This window comes from Hermetia illucens, chromosome 3 (genome assembly GCF_905115235.1).
Source record: "Hermetia illucens chromosome 3, iHerIll2.2.curated.20191125, whole genome shotgun sequence".
NCBI lineage: Eukaryota > Metazoa > Arthropoda > Insecta > Diptera > Stratiomyidae > Hermetia > Hermetia illucens.
The window spans coordinates 116,457,960-116,481,510 of NC_051851.1; the positions used below are offsets into that span (position 1 = coordinate 116,457,960).

Below are 23,551 nucleotides of genomic sequence, written 5' to 3' on the forward strand. Positions count from 1 at the left end.
CTATAAAGCCTCCTTTCCGTGCCCACAGGTGGGCAACATTATGATGGTTACGAATTTCAAAATTGCATGATTGCAATCGAGTTCATGATTACGGTTGTAATAACATAATCATGTGATCATAATCATGCGATCATAATCGTGTAATCATAATCCTGTATTTCAGTCGCGATTGTTTAATCTCGCTGTTTGATAACATATACAATTTCATGACTCCAAATGCCCGTCCCTGGGTTAGTCAACTAATTAAACACAAGTCGAGAAACCGGAAGCTATACGCTTCAGGTATGAAAGGTTTTGTGTATTTTTTTATGAAGAAATTTGAGTGTGCATTTACCCCATTAGCACGTAACACGTATACATATATATTGTGTGAATCTCCACTTTCAAGTGATATTGACATTCAGAGTCTTGAATTTGCAAAGAAGCGACAACTTTGGTCTATTATAACTTTGTTAGCAATATTAGTGATTTCCACTAAATTTGGTAGGTTCATGCTCTATGCTGCAGCCAACATTACTGAAAAATTCCATGATTCTAGGATGAATTTAAGGGGGATTTTCCTGCCAATTACTAAAAATTATAGTAATGTACTATTATCAACTTTATTTCAAAAGATTTCGGCATGTGGGGTATTTCGGACATTAGGTGCCATATAGTGGCAGCCTCTTGATTTTTTTCAGATTTTTCGGTTGAGTAGTTTCCGAGAATGGATCCGTGAAAGAAATGATCACTTTCAACCCCTCGCACTCCCATCTTTCCAGCAAATGCCAAAACTAAAACCGGACTCGGAAAGTACTAACCGAGACCTATCATTTGATACGCCACATGACTATATTTGATGTAAAAACACATGCCCCCCTTCTGCAAGCATGGGGCCCTCCCTAAATTCGACGTAAAACGATGTAACTCCCTGTATGCGTGGGGGTTAACAGTTCCCACCTTTCCACCAAATTTGGTATTAATCGCTATAACGGTCTCCGAGGAAAATGCGTTTGACGGACAGACAGACTAACGGCCAGACAGACAGTAAACCGATTTTAATAATAATAATAATAATAATAGTATTTGTGTAAAAAATCCGCGCACGGTTGTTGTCAGCCAACAGAGCCTATTTCAACTTGCCAATACTATTCCGCTCGAAACGTCTCACCATAGGGTCAAAGCTCTTACTGTACAAGACAATGATCTTGACAGTCCTCATGTATTCCTCGGAGACTTGGGTTCTTAGCAAGAAGAATTGCAAACTCTTGGCCGCGTTCGAGAGAAGAATCCTCCGAAGAATTATTGGCCCCCTAAGTAAGGATGGACGATTCCGTAGCCTACATAACGACGAAATCTATGAGCGATACCATGACCGTCCGGTTGTGGATAAAATCCGGCTCAATAGGTTACGGTGGGCGGGTCACTTAATCCGTATGGATGAAGATGATCCCACCCGGAAAGTCTATAAGGGCAATATCTATGGTAGGAAAAGAAGACGAGGCAGACCCTGCCTAAGATGGAGCGATGGCGTAGTTCAGGACGCTAGACAGCTCTTAGGGATATCGAATTAGTGGACCTCGGCACAAAACCGGGATGTATGCAGTTCCTTATTAAGGCAAGCCTGGACTGCATACCGTTTATTGCGCCGTTGATGATGATGATTTGTGTAAAACGAAACCTTAATGGAATTTTAGTATTTCACTCGAATGTGAATTATTCTCGTTAAATATGACGTCAGTATCTTATTTTCATGGCTTAGGATGCAGTTAATTCGCACCAAATTGATAAGTTTGAACTGCTATAACTTTGACATCAATAACCGAATTTTCATGAAACTTAGCATGCATATGCGCGATACCATCCTCTATGCAATTTAGTACCGCTAGGATGAATTTAAGGGGGGTTTTCAGTCAATTTCTGAAAGTTGGTAATATATATTAGTAAGTTTGGAACGGGACATATTTTGAGGCTTAAATTGCATATAAGTATTTTACACAAAACCTTAAAAAGGGCTGAAGACAAGTAGATTCTCCATAAACGGGACTTTAATATCCCACGCGAATGTCAACTATTCTCGTTAATTATGACAGCAGCATCTTATTTGCATGGCTTCAGACACTGTGCAAAAAGTTTGAACCGCTATAACTTTGGCGTTAATGGCCAGATGAAATTTGGCATGTGTATGCAAGATAATGTGTTTTATGCTGTTGCAAAATTAGGTATCTCTAGGATGAGCTTAAGGGGGATTTTTCAGCCAATTTCTAAAGGTTGGTAGTACATTATTTATAAGTTATAAGTTTATTTGAGCAGATATCGAAATGGCACATATTTTGAGGCCTAAATTCCATCTAAGCGCACCACCCTGATTTTTTTCGGATTTTTGGGTTGGCTAGTTTCCGAAAATAAATCGTGTCGCACTTTAAGTGTGTACATTTTGACTCCTTACACGCGCACTTTACAATTCACGTCAAGAAACAAACAGTGAGGGTTTACCATAACCAAAAAAAACATGGACTCCTCAAGTTATCATTTTATATGACAATACGAAACGTGATTGTTGCTCAAAAGGAGGTACCGTTTAGTGTTGTATTTAGAACTTCTCGGCTCCCTGGCGTATATGACAACGATTAATTAACAATGAGCAGCTGTCCTGCGACTCCAGTGAGCTATTATAGAAACACTCAGAAAATAGCTCAAAAACTAAAAGCCAAAGTTTAGTGTTCATTACGCAATAAAAAACATTAATGAAGGTGGCTCCGTTTCTCGCAAAACAGATGGTGATTTAACCGTAAAGGTTTAGTCGGGGCAAAAAAATACGACAAATTTTGTGAGACATAAGAAGCAACTCCAAAACGGGTGCAGTATCTATTTCAAAGAATTTTGGCACAAAAATATAGTAACAGGTCATCCTAAAACCGTTCGCAATTTTCTTCACAGAGAGGGATTAATTATACTACAAGGAGGAAACCTTCGCTTTCCCAAATAAATATTGAAACAAGCTGGGAACCGGAACCTCGGGGCTACGCGTATGAAAGATTTTTTGTTTCTCATGCAAGTATATTTGAGTGCAGAACTATCCCATTTGTACGTAGCCCATAATGTATATGTATATTTAGCATGTCAATTTATTCACTTTAGTGTGATATTGATATTTAGTTTATTTTGTTACAGTAATTTTACACGGAAAAGACAATTTTGAGCTACTGTAACGTTATCAGTTATAGAAAGATTTTGATCAAATTTGGAAATATTATGCTTCATACTATAGTCTATATCACTCCATTTTTGTAACCCTAGGATAAACTTAAGGAGGATTTCCAGTCAATTTCCCCCAAAAGTATTAATATGTTATTATTAAGAGCATATTTAGAGTCCTGGACATCGCATAGGGGCAGCTTCCTGATCTTTTCAGATTTTTCGGTTGTCGGTTGTCGGCTGTTAAACAAATTATCACTTTCGATCCCCCGCACTCCCCGCCTTCTCAACAAACATAAAAACTAAAAGAGGTTTTGAATAGTACTACTCGAGACCTACAATTTGACACCCAACATGACTATATTACGAGAACAAAAATTGTACATCCCTCTTTTCCATGCATGAGGGCCCCTTCCCTTAACGTACTGCGATCACAGTTTCCACCTTTCCACCAAATTTCGTGGTAATCGGTACAGCCGCTTCTGAGAAAAATGGGTGTGACAGACAGACAGACAGACGATTTTACAAACAAAACCTTAAAAAAGAGTTGGATATGCTCAAGAGTTTGTTTGATAAGACTCAAGAAAACCGCTATTTTTTGCGACGAAATACGCAGCCAGTGTCGTTAAGGAATGGATCCTCTATAATGTCGAAACAACTCTTGCTCAGCCAGCTGGGAACTCGGATTTACATCTGCTAAAACTTTGTGGGCACCCTTTGAAAAGAGCTACACAAAAGGGAGATGAAAGCAATAAGGACTTGAAGAATCACATAAAGGATATCTGAAGGTTTATTCCAACAGAAATTACCGAAAAATATGGAAGATCCATGAAGAGAAGAATTCTCGCAATTTTAAAACTCAACGGTCACCACACAAAATAATATTTATTGAGTTTTATCATAAATTTATTCTCCTTGTATTAAATTTCGAGTGTCCAAGTTTTTGGTTGCTCAAAACGCCCATTTTTAAGGTTTTATGTAAAACATCGAGGAGTGTGTGTTTGAGAAATGTCTTGTGGAACGGGACTCATTATCTTAGACATTGGTACCATTCTGCCATTCTTACGCTCTGATTGCAAGGACACTGCCCCCGACGTAACCTTCGCTGGGGAGTGCCAGCAGTGATGGCCGGCTTTTCTAAATGCCCTGACATTAAGCGAATATATGATAGGTGGAACACGAAAAAATTGGTGTAAATAAATTTTCCGGAACTGTCTCGAAAAAAGTAATTGAGTCAGAAGATTTGGTCGCAAATACAGGAGTCGTGCCTTAATCATTAGTAGACGCCGGTGTATGTGCACTGCTGCCCTTCTCCTATTCACTCTTTTGTGGAGAACATTCAGTCAGTCTCAGGTTGCTGCAAAGAAGTAACGATTAACGATGTGCTCCAGACTGCTTGCTTTTCACAGTAAAAGAAGTGCACAAAAAAACGCTGGGATCGACTGGTGCTCTATAGCAAAGGCAGAGGACACCATAATTTGCCGCCACGTATCGCCCTTCGAGTATGTCGCGTGGAATATACTCAAAAAAACCATTAGAATAGTTTTTTTCGAGGGCGATCCACACTTGATCCGATTGGAAAAGTGATTTCAGCGGTCATTCGAACTAAATCACTCAGTCACCATTGTTGACGAGCGATACTTCTTGTAGCTTTGGACGTAGGAACGCCTTCGATTCTGGGAGGTACGCCAACTTGCATTAGAAAACCGCTTTCACGTTCCACGGTACCTTTTTGAGATAGTGAAGAATATATAAGGGAGCTCGCCCAACGATACCCGGGAAGGAAAACGGAAAATGAAACTTACATCCCGAACCGACGAATGACCGGCGAATCGCATCAGGTCGGATAAACGGCTGATGTTCCGATGATAGTTTTAAAATTATCGATGTTGCTGTAGCCTGATTGATACTTATTTTGGACTCCTATTTGCTTTTGAATTGTACTTTTGGGGGTCACTATTCCTTCACACCCCGTACGGGATGATGACGGCAGCGGGGAGGGCGCTGAGGACTGCCCACTTATTTCTATATAAAAGAGATGGAAGTGTCAGTCCTCTTTATGAAAAACAAGAAGGCGGAATAACCCGATGGTATCCGGGTAGAAGTATACAAACTGGTGTCCCAACATCGGCCAGACCTACTGCATGGCGCATTCAACGCTTACCTGAAAGAGGAAGGTGGCGAAGCTCATGCTGATCAGCAAAGGAAAAGATGACCCTGAGTTACCGTCTTCATACCGACCACTTTATATTCATTACACTGAAGGGAAATGCTCGAGAAGCTCATCAGAAGTAGACTCGCTGAAGCGATACGTGCTACTGGGGGCTTATCCCAAGGCTGTTCAGCTTTAGAGCAACGAGATACACAGTTCATGCAGTCATGCAATTCGTGAATGCCGTTCATCGACCGGAGACACACAGCCGCCAAGCTCTACGGTTGGTGCACCTCGCAACGCTTAACGTCAGAAAATTCATATGATGGAAAGATATTCTAGGTACACTAGACAATACTTTCCACCAGCCGAGCTATCTCTTACGAATATTATGGGATTATCTGAGGAACCCCTCTCTGCTCTTTGAGACACTAAAAGATCAGAGGAGGATGAACGGTCATGTTGGGGGTAGCGTAGAGATCCGTGATAATGTAGCGGATCCCTGGAACGCTTCGAACGCTTCCTATGATAATGTGCTTAGACTCGTCATACCAGAAAAATCGCGCCTTGTCTGGTCCTCATCTACATGATGCCTGTTGCTGAACTGCTCATTTTCAACTGGGATGGTGAGACTGACTACATAAGATTGGAAAAGTACGGTGTTCTGATTGTGTGTTACCATCCACTTTTTTTTCTTGTAGAAAGTGGAATTGGATTCGTTAGGAGCTCTATTTAAACACAGGGGATTTCGCATCAGACCAACATTGTCGAAGAGATGCTGAGAAGCGTTGACAGGTGGAGCTGTTTTGCTCAATAATTTCGGTTTCTTCTCGTTGCATAGAAGATACCTTCCCTTCCTATCCTCCTTTCCCCATTCTGAAAGGAATTCCGTGATTTGAAAGCTCCGCAAGGCGGGAGAGCCCCCCAGGGGCTATCTCGAAGTAGTCTAAAAAACGGTACCAGGCTGGCCCTCTGACAATGGGGAGGTGTTAAGTTGGTAGTCCAACTGCGTACCATTGTGGGAGTCCAACACTCTGTGCGTAAATGCATTCACATAACCTACCCTAAACAAAAAGGCAGCAACGATAAATTCATACAATGGCCGGTAGAAATTGTATTACAAAACACATCAATTCGTCCCATGAAGTTAAACGGCAAATAACCAAACTAGATCTGAAAAAACACCAGTAAGGGTAAACATAGTTCTTAAATCCTGAACTGAGAAATATAAAATTGTGTCAAAGCTAGTCATCTGATACCAAAAGCTAACCGACACCAATTGAAGTGTAGAGTCTGTTAAGAATTCTCGGAAATGAAATAACATATCATGTATCCGATTGTTATTGTTATTATCCACATGATTGCAGTTGATTTTGAAATTGACCTTTTTTGAGACTTGCCCCAACTTCTCCTGCATTTTTGATGTGAACCCGAAGAAGAAAGTGTAAATGCAGTTTTGTTTAGAAAACATGTAGGCTCGAACTAGAACTAACGAAAACGATTGAATAAATAAAATTCTCGAAGCTTTTAAAAAATAAAACAAGTCGGGAAACCGGAAGCTTGACGCTTCAGGTATAAAAGGTTTTGTGCTTCCCTATGTGAGGAGCATAACGTAGTTTTCCATTGGCTTATAGCATTGACCCGAGATATTGAAATCGCTCAGTTCTGGGCAGGTTACTGCCATTGCCAGAACAGAGCGATTTAAATATCTCGAAGGGCAGGTTACTGCCATTGCCAGAACTCAGCGATTTAAATATCTCCAGTCAATGCTATCAGCCAATGGAGAACTGCGTAATGAAATTGTTTCACGCATTAATACAACCTGGATGAAGTGGCATTCCCCAACTGGTGTTCTTTGTGATCGACGTATCAGCGCACGTCCCAAATCTAAAATTTACTGCAATGTCGTCCGTCTGCCGCTCTCTATATTTCTGAGTGTTGGCGGACTATAAAGAACAATAAACGGCATCTTGCGGTAATGGGGACGAAGATGTTGCATTGCACTGGTGGCGTGACACGTTTTGATTACGTCCGAAGTGAGAATATCCCCCATCGATATGGGTTTGCATCGATTGTGGAAAAACTGCAGAGAGGCGTTTTCGATGGTCTGGTCACGTAACTCACGCTAACGAAAATTCAACAACTAGTAGTGGTCAGAACATCAAAAGCAATGGGAAGCAACCAAAAAGCCGGCCAAAACAATGGTGGCTTGAAACGCTGGATGGGGATTTAAAGGTCTCGCGATTACATCTTGATCAGGCATTTGATAAAGTAAAATGACCAAAAAGATCACCACGAGCCGACCCCGCTTGTGAACTGAAGGCCGAAGAAAAAGAAAAAGATGTGAGGAGCGACGAGTACACGACAGCTCCGTGTAATATAGTTAAAAATTCCATTGAACTCTATTTTCTAGAAAGCAATTTAAATAAATCTTTTGATGGAAAGCCCTGTGTTGATAATGGTCAACTTCATGCGCTTCACGCTCTCAGTTTAATATTATTAGCAAATGCCAACAATTTAACCAACATCAAATATAAACAAGTCGGAATACCGGAAGCTCGCGCTTCGGGTATAAAGGTTTTGTGTTCATCTTATCTAAGAAATTTCAACGCACATTTTTCTATCTGTATACAGCTACAAAACTACGAGACATACGTACATATTACAGCCGTAGATATTACGCACACCCTAAACAAACAAACTGCCTATTTTCGAATACTGTACACATATATAAATTGATCGTACCCATATTTCCGATTTACTTTATATCTATCTGAATTAGGCACTACCCGCAAAGTTCATTAGCACGCATATACTATATACCTACATACACACATGTCTCGTTAGAATAATTGATATTCATATACAAATGACTAAAAAACTAAATCAAAATAATCCTTTTCCACCCAATTCATACGAACTTACTTTGTTGTGGTATTGACGAATTAATATGTGATGATGACGTCATGCAGGTTGAAGAGGGCACGAAATTCACGAAAAATTGTAAAGTTTTACCCCCTATAACTTTGTTAATAATAGTTTGATTTTCTTCAAACTGGACCAAATTGTGCACCATATTCTTCATTATACCTATGCTAAATTTTGTACTTCTGCGATGAACATAAGGGGGGTGCCGGATAAATTTCTAAAATGTGGAAATATACTATTATTGACTTTATTTCTGCAGATATCGGGACCGGATATATTTTGAGGCCTAGATTTCGTAGAGATGGACTACTACGATTTTTTTCAGATTTTTCGGTTGGATAGGTTCTGAGAACGAGACCTGTTACACTTTTTGATGGCCATATTTTGAGCCCTCACTCCACTATGTTTCACCCAATATCAAATATTGAACCAGTTTCAAAAAGTACTAATTGAGACCTTTCATTTGATACCCCACATGGCCGCATTTTATGAAAAAAAATTGTGCACCCTCTTTTCACATGTATGGGGAGCCCCCCTTAAACTTAACACAAAATGGCGTCAGTTGCTGCATGTAAAGGGAACGGTAGATCACATAATCCTACCAATTTTCGTGACAATCGGTCCAGCCGTTTCCGAATAAATCGGCTGTGACAGACAGACAGACAGACAGACAGACAGACGGACAGACAGACAGACAGACAGACAGACAGACAGACAGACAGAGGAAAGGGCCGGTGGACGCACAGGCTCATTTCTGCCATCAAGGAGTGGTTGGAGAGAGGACACGGTGAGACTAATTATAATCTCACCCAGTTTCTCACGGGACACGGAGGATATCTCCAATACCTTCACAGGTTTAAATTGGAGACCTCACCCGATTGTCCAGATTGCAATGGAGTCCCAGAGGACCCAGAGCATGTATTCTTCCACTGTCCGAGATTTGTGGAAGAAAGGAGGAATCTAGAGGAGACTCTAGGAGAGGTGCTGGTACCAGAAAATCTGGTACCGAAAATGCTAGCACATCAAGAGAATTGGGATGCGGTCAACTCCATGATCGCATCTATTCAAAATAAATTGCGAAAGACAGAGGAAAGGAGAAAAGCGCGGTCACGTGCGCCGCGTATAGAAGAAAGGTGACAAAGCTAGAGTGAGCTGACTCCGCCTCGTGATGTAATACCTTATGGTGGTTCCGCGGGGCAGGGAGGGAGTCGGGGGTGGTTTTAGTGGGTAAAAATCCCACACGCTGGTGTGTCCAGACCAGTGTCTTTTTGAAGATTTCCACCTCCTCAACAAAAAAAAAAAAAAAAAAGACAGACAGACAGACAGACAGACGGACAGACAGACATCGAATCGATTCTAATAAGGTTTTGTGTTTACACAAAACCTTAAAAAGGGCTAGGGAGAATTAGATTCTTCTTGAATGGAATTTTAATATTTCACCCGAATTTCAATTATTCTCATTAATTATGACGTCAGCATCTTATTTGTATGGCTTAGGATGATGTTAATTAGCACGAAATTGATAAGTTTGAACTTCTATAACTTTGACACTAATAGTTGGATTTTCATGGAACTTAGCATGTGTATGCACGAGACTGTTCTCTATGTCGGTGCACCTAGGATGAACTTAAGGGGAGTTTTTAAGTCAATTTCTAAAAATTGATAATATACTATTAGTAAATTTATTTGAGCAGATACCGGAATGGGACATCTCTCGAAGATTAGATTTCACATAAGTGTTTTACACAAAATCTTAAAAAGTGCTGCAGATAAGTAGATTCTTCATAAATGCGACTTTAATATTTCACGCGAATGTCAATTATTCCAGGTAATTATGACGTCAGCATCTGATTTGCATGGCTTTGGAAGCGGTGAATTCGCGCGAAATTGCTAAGTTTGAACTGCTATAACTTTGGCGTTAATTACCAGAACTTTTGCATGTATATACGAAATATTGTCCTCTATGCTGGTACAAAATTCGAAAGTCCTATGATGAATTTAAGGGGGGTTTTTCAGTAAATTTCTAAAAAGTAGTAATATACTATTAGTAAGTTTATTTGAGCAGATATCGGAATGGGACATATTTTGAGGCCTAGATTTCATCTAGGCGCACCACTCCGATTTTTTCCGGATTTTTAGGGTGGGTAGTTTCCGAAAATGAGTCCTGTCTCACTTCAAGTGCGTACATTTTGACTCATTACTCACGCACTTCGCAATTTATGCCAAAACTAATATCAAAGTACAAATCGGGACCTTTCATTTGATACCCTACACAACTATATCCGGTGAAAAAAATTTTTGAATCCCCCCCTTTGCATGTATGGGGAGCCCCCCTTTAAACTCCACCTAAATTTATGCCACTCACTGTATACGTGGGACTTCATAGTTCCCATAGTTCCCATAGTTCCCATTCGTTCGGATCGGTTTAGCCGTTTTGGAGAAAAATGCGTGTGACAGACAGGCAGACAGACAGACATTGAATCGATTTTAATAAGGTTTTGTTTTACACAAAACTTTAAAAAGGGAGCTTAACGTGGACGAATCTCGGAAATTCAAGTTCGAGTCGTAACGACAAGTGTTGCGATCATTTAGTTACCGAAAAAAAATTTGAGAAAAATGAGAAGTTTTGAAAAACGTGTTTTCGTGGTAAACGCATTGAAAGAAGATATTGGTTGGTTGATGTTTGTGACCACTCGGAATGTAAAAACTTATTAAGTTTAAATGTAGTTTTTTGAGGACAAATTGAACAATAAATGGCCAAACAATCTCAAAAATATCCAGGAAAACGTCGTGTCGCCCATTCAATTCATATGAAAAATGTGTTGTTTTGTGTCTTCTGCTTCCGCGATGATCCCATACTTGTATGCAAGACTCTTACACACAGCATTATGCCTGAACAAATCACATGATTCAACGTTCCTAACGCCGCATTCTGCATGGGTCTTCTGTAAGCCCAGATAGAACCACACCGTCCTGGATAGCGCACATAAATCACTCCGTCCTAGCAAAGTACTCCTCAGCACACAGTTCTTTACTCGAAAATTGGGAATCAACAAACGGTTGCCAAAGGCAATTAATGTGTTAACCGTTAGCGATCCACCCATGGTCTTACTTCACCCCACTCACAGGATTGAAAGATCGATCCTTCAAGTTAAGTGAAATCAGCCCGCAATCTGCCATACATACAGCCAAGGTACTGCCTGCCTGGTACTGCTTTTTGCTGTAAAAATAAGCGCGTCGTATGTCGACTTGGTGGTATTGTTGCGCCCTAACTTGAACCACAATAGGAAAGTTACAAAGACGGATAGTAACATCGCGGGGACATAAACAGGGCACAAATGGAAGTATTGTTAGGTTATATTTTAACCTGGTGCATGAACGCCTTTGTAACAAGTTGAAAAAGCTGAAAGGTTCGGGTATTTTCACGGTTTTACCCAAAACTTTAAGAATTGACTTACAGAGGAATACAAGGTAATGTCGGTAGAAAAAGTACCAACAAAGACGGCTCCACAAATTTATAACGAAAACGTTAAAGGCTGAACGTCAGACGATTGCGTTTTGAAGGTAGTGCTGGTTCTTCTGAGGGCGACACCAGTGATATGCCAGGTAATATACAATAATAAAAAGTTCATTTTGATGCAATTAAGCTTAGATTTCATCACCAATTTCATTTTAATCAAATTGACATTCTTCCACACCAATGTTCTGACTCGCAATGTAAGCAGAACTGCAACTCAACCATAAAACTTTCATTAATTCACGTCTCACGTAGTATCTTGTATAGCTCGACATAATTAAGAACGGAGAGCTACATTAGTACGTAAAATAACTTAAAAAGAAGGCTAATCTGGCATGTGTTCAGAAAGGAAAGTAACTCTTTCCGATTCCAAAGGTGATTATAGCAAGGCACATGAACAGATCACGGGAAAACTTCATAACACTGATTGCATTAAAAAGAGAATAAACTCGAAAATTTTTGTGAAAGTTGATTCATATTGTCAAAAGGTTATTATAAATAGTGGACGAGCATAAGTGGCACAGATCTTGTCCACTTGCCAGACTGCAGAGCAATACTTGAAGGCCTAATTACTACATATGTCTCACTTAGGGGATTATAGTAACTGAACACCAACAAGTTGCATTATAGAACGCATCAATCAATTTATAAGCATATATCAAAATATGAAATTGAACACCTCGCACACGTTGGATAGTAAGCAAATCCAGCAATCCTATCCCAAATTAGAAATTTGCAAATTCCAGAAAATTTGTGGCGAAAGGTCAGCAGATAATTTAGTGACTGATATGTATAGAAATGGCCAACCGTGAACTGGTACTTTAATGACTTGGAGTCGAAGTTCTGTACAAAAACTACAAATTTATTTGTCTCCCCTAATTCGAAGCAAACAAATTGGCATTCATGAAGAGGTGCATTTCAGGGCTGTTTTTAACGTATTTTTTGTAAAAAAAAACATTGTTGAAATCGGGTCATTGTCTGTCTGTCTGTCTCACGCCCTTTTATCAGAATCGGTTATACCGATTGACACGAAAATTGAATTTAAGGAGACTCCCCTCCTTCATACATGCGACAGGAGGGTGTAAAATTTGTTGTCACTAAATATGGTCATTCTGGGCATCAAATGAAAGCTCTCGGCTAGTACTTTCCAAAGCCGGTGATCATTTTGACATTTTTTTCGAAAGTCGAGGAGGGCGAGGGCCGAAAGTGATCATTTCTCTATCGTACTCGTTCTCAGAAACTACCAAATCCAAAAATCTGAAAAAATCATGAAGCAGCCGATTCAAAACACTCTCCAAGTCTCCAAGTCCACATCTACTCAAATTAGGTTAATATTATAATAGTATATTAAAAGGCTTTTTGGAAATTCACTAGAAAAGTTAGGTTTATCCTAGTGTCATTTGCAGTAACATAAGCTATAGTATGAAGCATAATATCTCCAAGTTTGCTTAAAATCGTACTATGACTAATAAAGTTACAGTAGCTCAAAGCTGCCTTTTCCATGCAACCCAGAATACTAAGTACCAATATCATACCAAATTGAGTAGTCTGACATGATAAATATATATACATTACAGGCTACATACAGACGAGATAGTTCTGCACTCAAATATACTTACATAACAAATAAACTAAAACCTTTCATACCTGAAGGGTCGAAGTTCCGGTTTTCGACTTTATTTCTATAAAACACGGTTGTCAAGGGTCAAGTTCAAATACTGTCTTCCTTTCCAACTTCGATTCCAATGCATTGAAGGTTTTGTATGAAACAAAACCTTATTAGAAACGATTCAACCTGATAGGCTGAACCTATTGTCACAAAATGTATTAAGGACATGTAGTCTGTGAGTCCCTTTACATTCAACGGCATGATTTTTCGCTGGATTTAAGGCGGGACTCCCCATACATGCGAAACAGAGCGAACATTTTTTCACAGTATGTGATTATGTGAGGTATCAAATGAGAGGGCTCGATTAGTATTTTTCGAAACTAATCTTTTTTCTGATACTAGGTGAAAAATAGGGAAGTAAGGTCAGCCCCGAAAAGTGTAACAGGTCTCGTTCTCAGAAATTATCCAACCGGAAAATATGAAAAAAATACAATGGTGCATCTATACGAAATCTAGGCCTCAAAGTATATCCTATCCAGATATCTGCTCAAATAAAGTTAATAATTCTATATTTTGGAAATTTAGCCTAGCCTTTATCCTAGAAAGCATCATTATAGATAATTAAACATGTATTACGTCATCGCCACATAAAGCGAACTCATATGAACGGCTGAGTTAGAGTTTTGAAATACTTATGTATATCAAGGAATATTTTGAATTTTTAATTATGCACTGGAAAACGTGCATAGGGAATCACTCACACAAAATGAACACAAAACATTTATACCCGAAGCGTTCAGGTTCGGGTATTCTGACTTGTTTGTGAATAAATATGAAAGAAATGTAGAGATTACTCTAACTTTTTTATCATAGCAACACAAAATACGATATTGTAAGCATCGCCGAAAAAGGACTTAATTTAAACTTAAATATTTGAAGAACAACTATTATATTTCACAGCTATTCCGTAAATTCTGTAGTTAAATAAATCTGCATTTACATCAATTACCCACGCAGCAGGGTGGAACAAATCCTGATTTGCCTTAACCAAGTCAAAAAGGCATACAACCATATGTTACTGTCATATTCAGTAGTAATTACAACAAGGATTTCAGAAAATTATGATGTGTATATGAATATACATAGATGCACATACACACATTGCTCAAAATGACATATGAAATTTTGTTAAACGTTTCGCTAGCCTCGTTCTCGTTGGAGTTTGATTGGACTCTTCATTATGTCATTAGCAAAAACTTCTGATTTCAAAACCATATTTCCTAACGCTGAGAGCGATTTATTCGCAATCAAGAATGCCGAATGTTACAAATGTGTTCCCTGCCATTTATTAGTCCAATTCGCCAGAAATGTATCATAGATACTCTGCATATTTCAGGTAAAAAAGCGTCTAAATTATTGTAAGGGTGGTCTATACATTTGCATAATGACGTCAATCGTGTAAACAAGTTATTACAATTTCATATTTTCCCAGGAATACTATTTACGAACCTAAATTTTCTGCAGATATTGGTATCCACAGTTTCCAAAATTTATACAACTAAAGCCGTACTTTTTGAGCAGTCTTAGCTCTGAATGTATTTACATAAATTAAAGACTTAGATATCCATTTGTTGTATATAAATATGTAGGCTTATATGCTACTACCACGAATTTTTCGAACAAATAAACTCTTAAAGTATCGAATGCGCTAAACATAAAAGGAGCGAATGACTACTACCTAATAGTTCAGTTTAAAATTCATAAACCAGAAGCTCGGCGCTTCAGGTATGAAAGGTTTGGTTTGGTTCTTCTGTAAGTATATTTTAGTGCAAAACTACCCCATTTGTACGTAGCCCGTTATATTAAATAAGCATGTCAGATTACTCTCTTTGACATTTAATTGCGCGGTAAAGTCAACTTTGAGCTACTGTAACTTTGTTAGTAATAGTACGATTTTGCTCAAACTTGGGAATGATATGGTTCACATTATATTCTATACTACCATAAACTTTTATAACACTAGGACAAACTTAAGGGGGGCTTTACTTAATTTCCCCAAAAGTATGGTAATGTATTAATGTGCTATTATTAACTTGATTCGAGCAGATATCGATATGGAGAGTATTTTGAGGCCTGGATACCAAATGGAGGCAGCTTCATGTTTTTTTTTCAAATTTTTCGGTTGGGTAGTTTCTTAGAATAGGTCCGTTAAAGAAATCATCAGTTTCTACCACTCCCACTCCGCACCTTTCTAGTTAAGAAATTTCAAAACTAAGACCATCAAAAAGTACTAATTGACACTTTTCATTTCATCATGCTTGCCTGCTCAATGATGTTTGGTCCCTAAAATTGCCATCATAAGCACGGTTTAGGATAGGATGGGAGTAAGGGAAACGCCCTCTCCGAAGAAAAATGGAACAACATATAAAATCTTCCAACGCTCTAACGTTCCACAGAGTTCACATTGAGACATTGACGGTCGAACGTGGGACTCATGGAACAATTGCACCTTCAACCAAGTATGCCACATTCTAACTTAAAAAAGGGCTGAAATCAGTATATTGAACCGCAATATATCCAATAGGCAGTACACACGCGAAAAAGTACGGACTTAAGAATTTATTGGAGAAGCTGATCCGTATACATCATAGGCCTTAAACCACACGTAAATTCTACAAGATGTTTAAGGCCTATGATGTGCAGGGATCAGCTTCCTTAATACGCAAATCCGTACCTTTTAGTGTAGGTTCTGCCTATTTGATATACTCTGTCGACGAAACTTTTCGCAGGGCAAACTGTGACTCAGCAACCACACTTCCCATTGCCCCTCAAAAACATGAAATAAATCCTAGTACGCACGGTATCAAATCGCTTGGAGCTTGAGCAAACAAACTAAACAGAAGAGATTCGTGTCGCGGCGTATTGCTTGAATTTGGATGGTGGAAGAAAAGCATTGACCATTTTCTCGATGCAGATGTTAATGCAAGAGGCACCATCCTCTTCAAGTCCACCCAACTACTAACCTACGCTAACGATATTGACGTTATGAAAAACACAATCCGAGATGAACAAATTACCTTCAACCAGGTCGAGCAGACGGCGTGAGAACAGAGAAACGACAATATCAAATTGCACTGTTAAAATAAAGGTAGGAGACTACAACTTTGAGGTCGTTGATAATTTCTCCTGTCTAGGGTTGGAAATCACAACCGATAACGGCTACGACGATGCCATCCACGCATGATTGTTGACAGCCAACAGAGTATTTTTCAGCTTACAAAAACTGTTGCGCTTAAAGCGTCTCACCATAGGGTTACAGTCCTCATGTATTCCTCGAAGACTTGCTACTTGACCGCGTTCGAAAGAAGAATCCTCGGAAGAATTTTTGGCCCGTTACATGAGAGCGATATCATGAACGTCTAGTTGTGGATAAAATCCTGCGCAATAGGCTCGCGGTGGATGAGGATGATCTAGCTCGGAAAGTCCATAAGGGCAATATCTATGGTAGAAAAAGAAGGCTTGGCAAACAGCGATGGTGTAGGCCAGGATGCCAGCCAGCTTTCAGGGATATCGAATTCGTGGACCTCGACGCAAAACTGGGATGTCTGAAGTTCCTTACTAAGGCAAGCCTAGACCGGATACCGGTTGTTGCGCCGTTAATGATGATGCTATTTGACTAACCTCCTTCACAAGATGATAGTCATTATATGAGTTTCAAATGACATTATATGCTCATTATAATAGAAGGGAGGTAAAGTCAGTTGTGACAACTACAGACGCGTTCCAATGTCATGTTCCATAAATAAAAACCTGACGAAATTCATTGAAACAAAAACTAACGCCATAAGGAAAAGCTAATTGAGAAGTGGTAGTGGTGGATTCAGAACTTGGTGGTCTACAACCAACTTTTCTCAGTAAAACAAGTACGTGAGAAATAATAAAGACTTCGAGGTAATTTACAATGATATACCAGTAGTAGTAAGACCACGGACAAGACAGCATTACCAGTCAAGGTCCAAGGAGAAAATATAACTGTAAAACTTTTTCTAGATCTGAATTTTCCAGCAAAGAAAGTTGCATTAAGGGTTAACCAGTCCAAAACGAAACCTATGAACCAAACAAGAAAATCAGCGACAACACGACAACGACAATATGAATAGTTTCATATATCTTAGAGCATACAGAAAGGATAGCAAGGAAGACGACACAATTCTGAAGCGAATAAGAGTTTTTAATTGGTCCACCCGATTCTGAAATCACAAAAGGGAGACAGGAAAGTTTAATTCCCGTACAATCAGTTTTGTGTAACTCTTGGTCTATAAAAGTTGAACAATGTCATATATCTTTGAGCACCGAGTCTTGCGTAGGATACTTGGTCCGATACGAAAGAAATCAGACTGAAGAATTAGGTAACATCCGGAATTATTCGAAATCTTTGACGAACCCGTTGTATTCCGACAATGCAATGGGTAGACCACGCGGAGCGTATGGTCGACACAAGAAACCCCAAGAGTAGCATGACAATTGAAAGGCGCGGGCGGCAACCCAAAATTTTTGGCGGCGATGTATTCTGGAAACAGTAAAAAAAATTTAATGTGGGAAAAGGACGACGACTTCTTCCTTAGTCCTTTATCCTTATTATATAAATAACTACAAAAATAGTAGCTACTTATTCTATAGCCAGGAATGGTAATGATGGATTGAAGGAAACTTCAAAGACGATCTGAAATTGCACCTAATGCCTGTTAACATTTTACTGCCAACTAGATCTTTGGCTTTTCGTATCCTGTTGCTTTTATAATCCCTGAATTCTTAACCCCAATTTTAAGCAAGCAGGGATTTTTTCTTTGTTTAGCATTCTTCATCCTGACAACATATCTATAAATCAAATTAAAAAATAAAAAATAATTTTCAAGAAATAAAAATACAACGCACTGGAATTGATTTTACACTTCCGATATAGGGACACGCAAAACCGTTCTTATAAGTGAAATTGTTCTATTATAAATAATCATCAACCGCTACTATGTGAATTTGCTCCTCTCTAATCAAACAAACTACGAAACACATGAATTAAAGAAATTTCTACATTGATCCCTTTACCTCTCCAAATGACAAATCTTTATCAAAGCTAAAAAGAAAGTTGGGAAAAGATATCAGTCAATCATATCAACCCGTCTTCAATGCATCTAGAATATGAGTTACGACAAGATTTTTCTATCATCATCATCATCAACGGGGCAACAACCGGTATCCGGTCTAGGCCTGCCTAAATAAGGAACTCCAGACATCCCGGTTTTGCAACGAGGTCCACCAATTCGATATCCCTAAAAGCTGTCTGGCGTCCTGACCTACGCCATCGCTCCATCTTAGGCAGGGTCTGCCTCGTATTCTTTTTCTATCATAGACTTTCCGGGTGGGATCATCCTCATCCATACGGATTAAGCGACCCGCCCACCGTAATCTATTGAGCCGGATTTTATCCACAACCGGACGGTCATGATATCGCTCATAGATTTCGTCGTTATATAGGCTACGGAATCGTCCATCCTCATGTAGGGCCCAAAATTTTTCGGAGGATTCTTCTCTCGAACGCGGTCAAGAGTTCGCAATTCGCTAAGAACCCAAGTCTCCGAGGAATACATGAGGGCTGGCAAGATCATTGTCTTGTACAGTAAGAGCTTTGACCCTAAGGTGAGACGTTTCGAACGGAACAATTTACGTAAGCTGAAATAGGCTCTGTTGGCTGACAACAACCGTGCGCAGATGTCATCAGATTTTTCTATGATCAGTGTAAACGATTGGAATGTGATGACGTTCTGTAAGTCATTTCTAATGGTTCGCTGCACAGAATGGTTTCTATTCGACCACGTGAGTTTTTCTTAAAGGTCATGCTTAGTGATTACGATTTACCGGAACCGCGCATAATGACTATCTTTGTGAAACGTATACGATAGAGTCCTCGTTTTTCATATCAAAAGATGTTCACTATTGGACCTGACGACGGTTGTAGTCGTGTAATGTATAGAGAACATGGAGTTCCCAAAACGATTCATCACATTAGAAAAGTAATGCTGCATGGGTTCGTGACTATAAGATTGACTAAAAATCGATCAGCAAATGTTTAACGAGTGCGGTGGTGGAAATGTGTGTGTGTGAGATGGGGAAAGGTTCCCGGTAAATTTCTATTCTAAAAAAAGCAGTACTACTGTTATTAACTTTATTTAAACCGTGCAGTGGGAGTTTCGTGATTTTTCCCGATATTACTATGGCTAGTTTCTGAAAATGGGTCCGTGAAAAAAAATACTATTCAAGACCTTTCATTTGATAACCCACATGACTATATTTTACACCCCTGTTTTTGCATGCCCTTAAACTCAACGTGACTGTACAGAATGTGACAGCAAATCACCTAGAATCAGTGCTTCACTTTGAGTGATTCTACTGACTATCCTAAAAGTACTTTGGATAAAACCCGAGAATATAATTCAAGTGATTCCGATGACTAGGCCGAATTTCCACTTAAAAACCGTAACGAGCGAGAGATGTGTAAGGGTTACTTAGTGGGTCCCACCCATTACCATTACATTACTATAATTTGGTGCAAGAAACGCTATTCTATTATAAAATCTACACACGTAAAATGGAAAACATAAAATTTATTAACAACTCGGAAAGAGGATACTAAGCGGCAAGATTATGAAAGGTTTTACGGTTTTCTTTCGTAAGAAATCCACGGTGTATACTTTTTAAATATGCACGTGGCCTCATTCCATTTAAGGGGATTCTATACATTTTATAAATTCTATAAAATAAAACAATTATGAAATAGATTCCCATTGAAGTTGAATTTTGTCCTACTTTACTTTGTTGCATCGAACTTTTCACTACAATCAATTTTAGGTATTGTTCATACTGTACTACCTATAAAGAATATCTGTTTGAGTAAATATTGAAGCTGCTTTTATTTTCAACCCTTATTTTTTTCCCCGACTCCTTCTTCTTAGGCTCTGCCAATTTCAAATGTAAGTTTGAGAAGTACTAACGGAAACTTTGAACATCCACAGTCCACATGTATTAAAATTCTTCGCAAAATCATGCCATTCGCTACTTGGATGAGTTTTTACCTCTTACCTCCAATAAATTTCGATCGCGCTGTTTTCAAATAAATGTCACCCTACGCGTAAACAAGCCGTAAATATATAAAATTGTGTTTTCATAAAGGCTGCCTTTGCTTAACCGAAGCTTTATAGATCCTTTGTACAGAGATACATATAGCATGGCATATTTTCAACCCTATCAAGGCCTCGGAATCTAGATTCTCATAGGCAGACAAACGACTGCTGTGAATATGCCACAACAAAATTTCATAACACCTTCAACACTACTTAAGCCGCTTGATTGATCGTTAACAATGCTCGTGATAAATTAATCTCATTGAGAAATTCGCAGATACCATTCCAGCAGAGAACATCTAATATTGTCAGTTAGTCCCCAACACAAATAACAGTGCCGCGTACAGCGATATGTATCATCTAAGGGTAGCCAATCTAAACGACCTGGCACCTGCAAAGTGACGCTCTCACAATAAAGCTATCCGCGTACCACCGGAAGCATATAATCAAACGTTTCCGAGATAGATACTGGATGGTGATATTGCAATGCTTAGGGTCTAAAATCATACATTGAACTTAAATATGCATTGTTTAGGAAGACAGAGAAGCGTTGGCAGCCAATTAGACACCTAGAGCACGTTGGCTTTTCAAAAAAATTACACAATCGTTCCAAAAACTTGCCAGACAACTCTCCACGATTTTGTATTTAAAATGATTATTTACGAGTTCAGAAATTTCCTGAACCAGAATATCAGAATTTAAATATCTAACAACAGTTCGTTGTTTTTTTCTTGTTCTTTGAACATCATGGCAGATTGCCAGACCAAGAAAGCACGCTTAGGAACAATATTCAAGACTGTCAGATGAGGGTAATATATTATACCACTAGATTTGTAAGTTTTCTTTGAAGGTGGTACTTCCAGTACTTAGCACCTATGAGGAAATACTATAATATCTTTGGAGACAATTTGGTAAATTCATTAACGGTTTGTTTCAAGGCTTAGCATATAGGGCAACTGAAATAAGCCAATATACATTTCAGTAAAGTATTGCCAGGTGGCGTTTGATCATCTTGCACAACTCTGCATTGTTCACTGCCCTATCTTGCCGAAAATTCATATAAACTGAAAAGAAACTAATAACAGCGCCAATAGCAACTTTGTATTCGACATTAGTTGAACGAATGTGGAAGATACTTCCATTTCTCAGTAAAGAACATTTTTAGAATAAAGGTAACTTCCCAGATGCAAACTACCTCACATTCGTGAACACCCGCAAATCCAAAAACAAAACAACATTGGAATATTCAGGAACACTTATATGATAAAAGCAACTGGAGTCTGGAGGACCTAAGGAGTCACTGGAAAGCGCCCATGGCCGCATTCCGTTCATCTCCTTCCCAATTTGTAAGTAATCGGTTTTCTGATGCACAATGTATCATCCTGAGCACGTGGGTATACACGAGATCTTGATAGGAAAATTTAATACGATGACAAAATCTAGATAGTGGGCACGACCAGCACTTACCTAATGGAAGTAACCGCGCTTACACCAAGTCGAAGTAACTGACTTTAGTCACAATGCTCCAAACCACAATGTTGATAAACACAAAGCGACACCTTGCTAACTTTATTTATCCCAGATGTGCTTATTTAGAGTTAAATTTTGTGATACATCAAATGTTGTACTGGGGCAACTGACAACAATTCCAAATTATTCTGTTTGAATCACGAACCTCTGCCTTCTCACAAAATATTTACAGATAAAAATACTTTCACAAATATTTACGACACACTCGAACTTCGGGCGCGAAGAATTCAAAATTCCAATTTGGTCATTCACTAAACGATGGCTTGTGTTATCCAATCTCTAATTCAATTGAGTTATTGTCACTACACCTTTTCCACTGGAGCAAGGGTACTATCCTCCTACAATTTACACATTTTCGATTCCTAAACAATCGGATAATTTAGGGACCGTGAGACTGATACTATCAGCCCAGATTCAAATACAAATTGCCCAGCTACTATCATGCACCAACTGAAGTGTCCCACTCTGGGCGAACTAAGGACTACCCTAATCCGTTCTACTTGAACAAAACGTTACCAGGAGACTGTGTGTCGCTTGAAAATGTTACAAATCACGAACCTATCTCAATCAAGACTCGTTGTGTACTAAAAAAACGTTTTGGCCTAACAAAAATTGTTGAATATATGTCACATAGCACCAAAAATAATTTGCGAGATACTCAGACTAGCAACATCAATCCAAGCGTTTTAGATACACACGATTTAGCAGTGGATATGCGAAGATACCAGGGAGCTTGGCTAAGTACTAAGCAACATTCAAGCCATGCCGAAGCACACTTTTCGGAGTCACGCAAAAGTCTCGTGAATGTACTGAAAGCTATGATATAAAGACAGCCACCAGACTCCCAAAGTCAGTAAAATATCAGAATCAGTCGCATCTGTGCTCAGCATCAGATACTTTTGCAGTGGGTAAAGCTACCTCCTCCAATTCAAACGGCAGTTACTGCTGTTCGGGCGTTCAGAGTACAAGCACAATGGGCTCGTAGTTGTGCTCCCCATGTGGAGCCCATATGGAGAGCCTTTTCGCACAGTCCGTGAACACACAGGCAAGCTGCTTACACTACGACGACGCCTCAAAAGCTCGATTCCACTTGTTGAATTCATCCCGCGCTCATTCCTACATATATACATTGCTTATAATGGAACACAGAGCATCCGACAACTTGTTGTAATCGAAAAATTCTGAGATGATTGGCAATCATTCCACCTACAATTCTACAGTGGGTTGCGGCAAAGCTTGAACAAAAAATCTGTTACGAATAAGTATTCAAGGGAAGGCTTCTCTCTTACGGCAGTAAATTAGTTAGTTATTAGTTTCTTCATTATAAAGGGTTAAACTTTAGCTATACCTTAAGAAGATACCTCGAAATCTGAATTAAAACGGAATCAGAAACCCAAGGATTTGGAAAAATCGTCGCGAAAATCACATATTACATTGCTTGCTAGCTTTCATTACATCCCATT

At 39.1% G+C, this 23,551-nt stretch overlaps 1 protein-coding gene across 1 annotated transcript in view; it reads right to left on the reverse strand.

Annotated features, from left to right (window-relative positions):
• The window catches only part of LOC119650873 (excitatory amino acid transporter 1), a 186,330-nt gene extending 163,549 nt beyond the window's left edge, over positions 1-22,781 (reverse strand). Inside the window, exon 1 of the mRNA XM_038054037.1 lies at positions 22,026-22,781. The gene's annotated coding sequence lies outside the window, so the exon portion shown is untranslated. The remainder of the gene's footprint in view (positions 1-22,025) is intronic.
• Between the last annotated feature and the right edge of the window lie 770 nt (positions 22,782-23,551).